This window comes from Rhinolophus sinicus, chromosome 5 (assembly GCF_057876585.1).
Source record: "Rhinolophus sinicus isolate RSI-liver-muscle chromosome 5, RSI-T2T, whole genome shotgun sequence".
Lineage (NCBI taxonomy): Eukaryota > Metazoa > Chordata > Mammalia > Chiroptera > Rhinolophidae > Rhinolophus > Rhinolophus sinicus.
Genome location: NC_142505.1, coordinates 39,341,163 through 39,350,646, shown reverse-complemented (window position 1 = coordinate 39,350,646; position 9,484 = coordinate 39,341,163).

The window sequence follows — 9,484 nt, the reverse complement described above, 5'->3', positions numbered from 1 at the left end:
TCCGGTCTCTGGGCCCTGCCCACTTCTCTCACATTCATACACATACACAGATCCTGATCTCTCTCTTTCACACACACACACACACACACACACACACACACACACACACACACACCACCTGCATCTAGGATTAGGATAACCTTCGTTCTGCCTCCATAACCGTGGAGAAAGGGTGGAAATAAAAGGCCACTTGTTAGTACATGAGCCTCTTAGGTGACATCTTGGGTACTTCCTGGGAAATCACCCCTTGCCCTCAACCTCTTGACCTCCCAGGGTCATTGCCAACCCTCACATGCCTCCCTCACAAAGCCATTTATCCAGGCTCACGAGGGTGTGCTCTTGAGGTGGAGCTAACAAGGGAAGTTAAATGGTTTTCAGTTCTGTCCCCAGACTGCTGAGTTTCACTGCGAAGGAACAAATGATGACTGTTCTGTAAGGCCACACAATGAGCTGCTTTCTCCCTGAGCCGTGACCTTTACCCAGGAAGAGGCCGAGTACACTTATCGAGTCTGCATTTGCTGGAGAGAATCTGTGGTAAACAGAGCAAGAAGGCCCTCATTGTCACCAAGGGCCTCCAAAAGCCACTAGAGCTATTTGCACAGAGCCCTTGGTTGCCTGGTCAATGGTCAATGGCTGTCATCCAATTTTACTCTGGCAATGGATGATTTAAAGTTAAAAAATAATTTATTTAGTTGAATCGGAATCCACCTGGATGATTGCCAGTGACCGCCAACGTGGTCATGTTCTGGCAAACATGTTGGTTCCTCACTCATAATTTATGTCTTCTCCTTCCATGCTCAAAGATCCCGTTTTATAGTTATTTGGTGACCATGAGCCCAATCCCAGGTGATAATCTTTATTGTAGCCATCTCTTTACTCTTCGACAAGGACTGATCTACACTGTGGACTGCTGAGGGCCTTGAGGAAGGGAGAAAGTCCTACCATGCTGCCCATTCTCCTTGTTCCTGGACCTGTGTGAGGGCCTGATGCTTCAACTGATTTGGGCCATCTTCTGCCCGTGAGGATGGATATTACAGACAGAGCTGACAGATACGAATAAAGATCTGAGTCCGTGCTGATACAACTGAGCTTCAGAATTGCCTACTTTGAAACATCTTAAGTTGGTTTTTCTGAGGATTGAAATCCAAAGCATCTTAACTGATATACATACATTTTCCCCGGCTGATCTAACACTATCAGGCATAAAGCAAACCCTTCAGCAAACAATTCATAAACAATCTAGTTTCATGATGGCTTAAGCAATGTGCTGGGCTCCAAAAGACTTCCGAGGAGTTGGATTGTGCAGTTACACTACAGGGGAACTGGAAATTGATTTGAACAATAAGCATCAGGATGGATGGGCAGGGTATCCCTTTTTTCCTGTCAAGACAACAGCCTGCTTACCTCAGAATTGGCTCCTTCTTTGTTTAGTTCTTTTTCTCATCCTGAAGGATTTGGAACTGAGATCCATCCATCCATCCATCCATCCATCCATCCATCCATCCATCCATCCATCCAGGCAGACAGTAAATATCTATTAGACCCTCCGCATGTGAGCATTCACTACTGTGGTGGTGATGGGGACCCCCGGCTCCCCTCAGCCAGGTGCTGTGCACACTGTGATGACCGTGGGTCATGGGCTGTGGACTCTGGTCAACAGCCTCCAGCTCCCAAAGCTGGGCTCTTCTGTATATTGTGTCAGAGGCAGCTCAGCCTAATAAAAACTTATCCAGGGCCAACCATGCGGAGCCACTGCACTGGGTGTGGGGTAACTGCAATCGTGAGACAGGTGCTATTGCATCGAAACATGCAAAATAGGTGTCACTGGCTTGGAAGAGAGTCTGAGAAGAGACTTAAGAAAGGCTGCCTCACTAGCAGTCACTTGACAGCTGAGGACACAGATCCAGAGAGGAAAAGTCACTTGTTTTATGAGTACATATGTTAAACCCAGCAAGCATGCACTTAAGATTTGTGCACTTTATTGTGGTTATGTTTTACTTTGATTTAAAAAAAAAAGCAAAAAGGAACAAAAGAAAACAGACATTTTTTACCATTGCTAAAAGAGGGATAAAGGCCAAACTTTGAGTAAAGAGAAAAATCAATGATACTTTATACATTTTAAATTGGTAAGCATGGGAATGGTCCAATTAATTTATCATCCCTCTCCTACTACAAGCTCGTCTAAATCTGAAGTTGAAATTTCAACTTCAGTTTCAGTGAGATGCTTCTAAATGTGTGATGATATGTAATAGGAGTGCTGGTGTTTCCGTGTTAACCTTCAAGTTCAAAGTCATGCCTTGAACTTGTTGGCTCCTTCTCAGGGGTCAGGACTGGTCACAAAGATTCAGAATGGTCCGGCTATTTGTGAGAGAATAAGTTTTGGGTGACCTTTTGAGCCTGAGCAGCTTGCCTTGGCCAACTGGGCTTACCTCAGATCAACTTCAATACAAGGAATCCTCAGGGTATCAGAAATCAGAACTGGCTTGGGGAAAACTTCATCTCTCCCACCACAGGAGGTCCAAGAATGCAGTTCTAATTGGCACATGGGGAAGGCAGCGGTTCATTGGCTCACCAAAACCCAGGAGTAGAATTAACTTAACGTGTGACCGGATTCAGGGTTCAAACAATGTCATCGGGACTCAATTTCCTCCTACCTTGAGGTTCTTCCTTTGTGTTAGTCATAATCTCAGGAGCTCCAAGGTGGCCCCACTCAGCTCCAGGTGTTCCCTTATGCTGACAAGAAGGAGGCAGTATCTCCAAACTCTGTATCTTCTCAGCTCCAACTCCAGTCAGAGAAACACACCTGTCTTACAGCATTCCTAGGAGTCAATAAGTCTCATTGGCTCTGAGTGAGTCGCATGCACATTGTTGAGCCAATTACTGACTGAGGAAATGCAGTGTTTTGATTGGCTTAGGCCTAGGTCACATGCTTCTTCACAGATAAATGGACCGCTTCCTTCCCTTCCCATGGGAACTCCTGCTGCCTCTGTATCTCTTTTCTGGTTTCATAGGACCATCACACGTCAGTTGTCCAGTGGCTGTGAGGTACAGTTACCTGGCTACCTGGGTAGGGAACAGGTCACATATCCTAATGGCTCATGAAGTTGGTATTCTCACCTGGCCTCTGAGGATAGCAGCCTCTTAGCCTTGGGTCACTATAAAATGTGGGTGCTGCCATGTGGCAACAATTGTTTTCAGGTGACCTAGTACTCCCTCCCCCATCCTACAAATGCAGTTTCTTCCCCTCCACCCTTAATGAGTAGATGGCCCTTGGTGGCATCTCTTTGCTCCATTGGTGGCCACTAGATAATGCTGACAAATTGGTCCACTGGATGCAGCTACTGTCCATGGCTAGTTCCTGGCCCATAGGTGGCTCATAGATGCTTCTCATTCTTTGTAGGCAGTCCACAGGCTGCCTCTTTTCACCCCTCTCCCTGAGTTGTACCCTTTGTGTCTCAAGTTACTGCCTGTCTTATTCTGAGTATTAACTTAATGTTAAACTAAAAACCCTCAGGTTTGGGATATCAAAGGGTAAAGTACTGCTGAGAAAAATCGCTGATAGTATGCACACACTTGGTTTGTGCCACGTTGACATTTACTTCCTTCCGTAAACTAGGTAGGGAGCAAATTAATGGAGGGGTAGATGAAAGCTCCCTGGGATGTGCTCAGCTGCTGCTGAGTCTTATCTGGAACGTCAGTGACCTCTACTGGCGAGATTTACCTCTGCGGTCCACACAAAGTTTGGCGTTCCCTCCAGGCCTGTGTGTCCAGTTCATCATTCTTAGAGATGCCGCAAGATTGATGTTCATTGAGGGTAGGGCAGACGGGGCTTTCACGCTAAAACTTTTACTGGGAATTTGGAGGTTACAGCAGTCAGGAGTTTAAGCGTAGATCCTAGCCCTACCTCCATCAGACTTCTCTCAAATGCAGACAGCTTGTTTACATTACTCATCTTCCAGACATAAACAAGTTTTCTTCTTTTTTTTAAATGCTTTCCTCAAAAAGAACATATTCAAAAACAAGTCTCACATATTTCAGTTTACGAAATTTCTTAAGAATAACATGTTTGCAATTTGACAAAATAAGGTGAAAACACTGTCAAAATAAGTTCACTTCTTTTATGTGTGTGGCTCAGGGGATGAGGCATCCTTTGCAAATGCCTGCCCAAATCACACACGTCCTCTCACCCGCAAACACTTGTGCACTGCTGCTATTGGACAAGGCCTGGCCCACCTGTCAGCCAGGCCTTTCTATAACTGTCCGGGTCCATTTCTAATGGGAGACTCTGGGCTAGAAAGCTGCACAGCAAAGTTGAAGACCTCATGACAGGTGTCAAGGATCACGCTGATGCAGTTACTGACTAAGCAGCTCTTGTCCCAGGGGGACCACATGGCAGCACTGGAGGGCCTCTCCCAGCCCATTACCCTTCTGATTATTGGGGTTGACCCTCAGGATCAGGTCTCTGCAGCCATCTTCTAATAAGCCTTGTCCCTTTAACCAGAGCTAATTGGAGCGGGAGTAAATGAACCAAGGGGACCCAATCTCTTCAGTGGGGGGTAGGGAAGGGTGGGAATTAGATTCTTTTTCCAGAAATTGGCAATTAGGACACTGAGATGACACTCAGTCTCTGATGGAGACTCTTCCTGTGAGGTCCTGTAGAGCTGGCCAGCATCTTGCACTGCAGAGAAGGCTGGTCAGCACAAAGAGAACTGAATAAAAGTGACACAAGAGGGACACAGAGATGAGGTGATGTGGAGAGAGAGAAGGGTTCTGCTTCTGGGTTCCAGTTTTCATCCATCTTCTCTTAGGTTCTCTCTTATGCGTACGCTCTTGTTTCCTTCCCACCTCCCATTTTGTGTAAACAGCAGATCATCTCTGAGACAGAGGCACTTCTGTCTGGTTTGTATTTAATGCAGAGCAAAATAATTTTGAAAACTTTTGCTTGCAAGCTCAGAATTTGAATTATGTTGATCCAAACTACTAGGCACCCTCAGAACAGAGTGGGGCCTCTATTAATTGGATTTTCTGGATAAATGAGAGTTAAGCAAAACCTTTTTCTGTTTCTTTCCATCTTTGTTATAAAAATCTGTGTAAAATGCATGAATAAAGAGAAGACTGGAAACAACTTAAATGTCCTTCAGTAGGACGCTGGTTAGAAACTCATACAGTGGAGTACTACGCAGGCATTAAAAGAATAAGACACGTCCATATAATGTATCACAGAAGCTTTAATAAACTCACCGAGTAAACTTATTGTTCAATAAACTCAATAAAGTATTGAATGCTATGTGTAGTGTGCTCTCATTTACGTAAAAAACAGAAACAGGAAATAAAAATATATGTTCATAGATACCTACATACTTGGATAGGCACAGGATATCTGGAGGGACACACAAGGTCTGCAACAGTGCATGCCTCCAGGGAGAAGCCTGGGGACAGAATGACAGGGAAACTTATTTTTCTCTGTGTACCTTTTTGTACTATTGGAAAAAAACTATTTTTTTCAGCGTGTACATTGATTAGCTCTTTACTACACACATATTAAGCACATATGCCTGCAGTAGCCCGCTTCCCACCCTTTCTAATTACAGAGAAGTTATTTCCCTTTACCATGACAGTTTCTGGAAACTGGAGTAGAAAGAGCTTCATAAATGTCTACGTTGCTGGGGTCACCTGTTCGAGTGTGCTTGCTTTCACCCGTAAAAGTCACTGAACGATCAGACAACGGTGGTGAGAAGTGAAGGCCCAGTGTTCCTTGAGCAGCATCAGAGGGGAGAAGTGAAACGGAAAGGGGTGTAGTCTGAACACCAGCACGTTGATACCTGAAGTTGAGGAACTGCCAGTTAACCGGGTTCTCATTTCCTGCGTGGATTCTCGTTTCTCAGAGTGGCGAAGTCCTTGGACTTTTCTGCATTGATTACATAGTGACAACAATACCTTCTTTCCAGGTTCTTCTGAGGAATAAAGACAAAAGCATCTGGCATAGTGCCTGGCTCAGTTAATTTTAGCTGAATGCAATGTGTTTTGTGGGCATTTTGATGGACTTTTCTTCACTGTGTCCTAGAAGGAGGTGTATAATCTGTATTAGTAGAGATTATGAGTGTCACCAATGATGTTGAATGTCCTGGGTTTGAATTCAGACCGATGTTTAGAGGGGATTATTACTAGAAGTGTCTTTGCTCTCTTTGAAAACATGTTTTGGGGGGGAGGAGGACTTTCTTTTTAGCATGGACATCTTTGCCACCAATTAGAGAGAACCAGTCTGAGACTGAAGCCAACATAGAGGATAGCAGAGAAGAGAGGAGAGGGAGAGGGAGAGAGAGAACGAGAGAGAACGAGAGAGAAAGAGAATATCATTGCTTGAGCCCTTGGATTTAGGTTTTCTTCAAGCCAATCCTTCTGTCTATAACAATTGAGAAGATCGTGACTTAGTTTCCTTGTTCTTTTGTTGAGATGTAGAAATACAGTGTACTAGAAACCAGGTCATGTGTTTCCCACCCACCTAACCACCCCCCAGATGACCCTTATGATCTGAAGGTAGGGCTGAGAAATAAGGGAGTGAGGGGATGGTTTCTAAAGGAAATTCAGGTGCCTTCACCATAAAAACAGAAAAGGACTCAGCGGGAAAAACCCATAGCTATCCACACTTAGCAGGATAGATCAGGGCAGGGACGAGGGCAGTGGCAGCGGTGGGGGCAGGGCAGAAAGATTCAGACAGGCCATCATTTATTCTTAGAGTGGACTCTATGAAACGGTTTGTGTGGGCAACTGGAGGTTGAATGATGAGCTGGGTTTCCCAGGAGGGACTTCAGAGAAATGAGAATAGAGGAAATCTTTGTGAGAAAAATGAAAGGATTTTAGTAAGAGTCTGGAGTTTGGGCCCCACGGTTGTAACCCGCCATTCTTCCAGCCCCGACTTCTACAGCCCAGCCAGTTTCTGTGTGGCCTAGATGTTTCCTCACTACTCGGGAGGGGGTGGTAGGGAGTCAACAGTCCCATTACTTGTTTCCAACTTAAATTAGCCACTTAATTCTCCTTGTGTCCTGGCTGCTGTGGCCCTTTTCCTTTCTGAAGAGCCTCTTCCCCAGAAGGGGGATTGATTATCCCAGTTTTCCCAAGACTGTTTAGCACTGAAAGTCCCACATTTTGGGTAAATTCTCTGTCCCAGACAAACTGGTTGGTGGGTCACCCTAGAATGAAGCATCAGCACTCTTAGTAGATGACTCACGTTGGAGAGCATCGCACTGATGCTAGACACATGAGGCTAAGTCAGTCAGCCCTGGACTCAGCCTGGAGGAGCGTCGGACAGCAGCAGTGGAATTGAAATGGATTATCCCAGCGAGCGGTGGTGGGGCTGAGGCAAAGGCAAGCAGAGGTCTGGGGGCTGTTTTATACAACACTGCAAGGAAGAAGCTTTTGAAGGGGCTTTGGAACTAGATACCGAGGAAATATGTATGTGGAAGGGGGTGAGGTGGGGGTGGGAAGGGACATTTCAGTATGGCCAGGAGGTTGTACACAGACATACTGTGATGAAAAGCCAGGCATTTGGGGCAGTAGTGACAGTCCCCCGCACTCCCCCTCCCCCCGAGAAAAAAAAATTCGCAGGGTTGAGGGCAAGCACATAGATGGAGGCCTCTATATCATGTATCTAAATATTTAAAAGTTATAAATCAGGCTATCAAGCTCTCAATTAAATATGCCCTATTTTCTTTCCTTGACAAACATACCTTCATAACAACCTGAGAGGCCAGGTTTGAGATTGGAATTCCGGCTGGAAGGAGACCGCACGAGAAGGGCTGGGCCCAGGTCTTGCTTCCATCCCTGCCAACTCCGATCTCGCCCTTCCCATACTGCTGGGAGCCTCCTGCGCACAGATATGGACTTTGAAACTAATCACAAACCACGACTACATTCCCTGCAAACAGCTGCCCTTGCCCATCCCTGGGACCTAGGGGAGTGACACGGGCAGGGAAGAGGACTGAGCAGGCCCTGGAAGGGGGCAGGGAGTTCTCTGGTCCTGGGTACTCAGAACGTGGTCTGGGGGCTGGGCACACCCCTAATGGCCCCTGCAGACTTTCTGCCCCGTGAAGTGGGGGACATATGGACAAGGGCCAGAATGGGGCCTTCTTGCCTGGGTGTAAGAATGATACTGAGAGGTGAGGAGTTCCCAGTGGCTGGAATATTGTCATATTCAGCGTGAGCAATTGCAGAGGAGTCTGGTCCCATTATTATGAGAGATGACAAAAATAGTAGCCCTGAATTTCTATCTTTGGTCTTTAGTACGAGAAACCTCAGAATGACCTGGGAAATGGCCTGCCCCTCTTCCCACTCACCACATTTACACAGAAGTGGGGCATGTCTGCATCAGTGTGTGGAACCTGGCCTTTTGGCTCGCCCAGTAAAACCGAGAAGCTAGAGATGAGCAGGACCTCAGCTACACACTATCTCTGGTTGTCAGCGTTTAGGACAGAAACCGGCCAGCCCCGTGGAAGTGAATCAGCTTCTCTCTGGCGATACCCCACGGATCACGCGAAGTGAGTAACCTTTCTGAAATAGATGTCATTTCCTTATCCTCCATTAGAGGCGCCAGGGTATATATAAACTAAGCAAAGACCCAGACTTTCAGGGCGATGACATTATACAGCAGGGGACACTGAAGGAGGCTGGAGGTACTTTCTGAGGCCGCCCCACATCCTAACTCCCTGGGCCCAGCCAGAAACTCTCCCACATCTGACCATTTGAGTAGCTGACTAAAAGTTTCAGGTTTTAATTACTTATAAAGAAAAACCACACACACACACACACACACACACACACACACACACACACACACACTTATACGCTTACTTGCATTTCCACTCTTTCCTGATTAGAGACAAGCAAACATATGACATCTTCCATTCTGCCTTGGGCCACACAAGACCATATTTTCACTTCAACAGAAAAAAAGCCTTGTTTATATAGTCCTTGAAATTTGATCCAGTTTGTACCCTCATCATTTCTTTCCACACATAGTATTTTTAGAATTTCTTCCTCCCTCCCAAATCCCTGACAGATAAGCCCAGGAGCCCTCTGGTTCTACTATAAATACTGCTGTGCTCTTAACCACCATGGCTCTGTTATGAGGTTGTGCTGTGCTACTGAGCTCCAGTCGCTTGCCTCCTCTAGCAGGCTCTGGAACTCAGCTGCCTGGGATTAACGCCGTTTCCCCACATACCAGCTATATGACCTTGAGTAAGTTATTTAACTTCTCTGTGCCTTGGTCTTCTCACTGGGAATCATCCCTTCTAGCAGCTTTTCTGTAAAGATGCCTGGCTTCCATTCCTCCCCTCCCTGTATGTGCCTGCCACTCCCCCACTGAGAAGTGTCCATTCCTCTACCCTCTTGAATCTGGGCTGGGCTGTGACTGCTTTGATGTCCAGAGTGGTCAAGCCTTTAAGTGACTCTGGCCTCACTGCTGTCCGATGGCAACTGCATGAGAAGC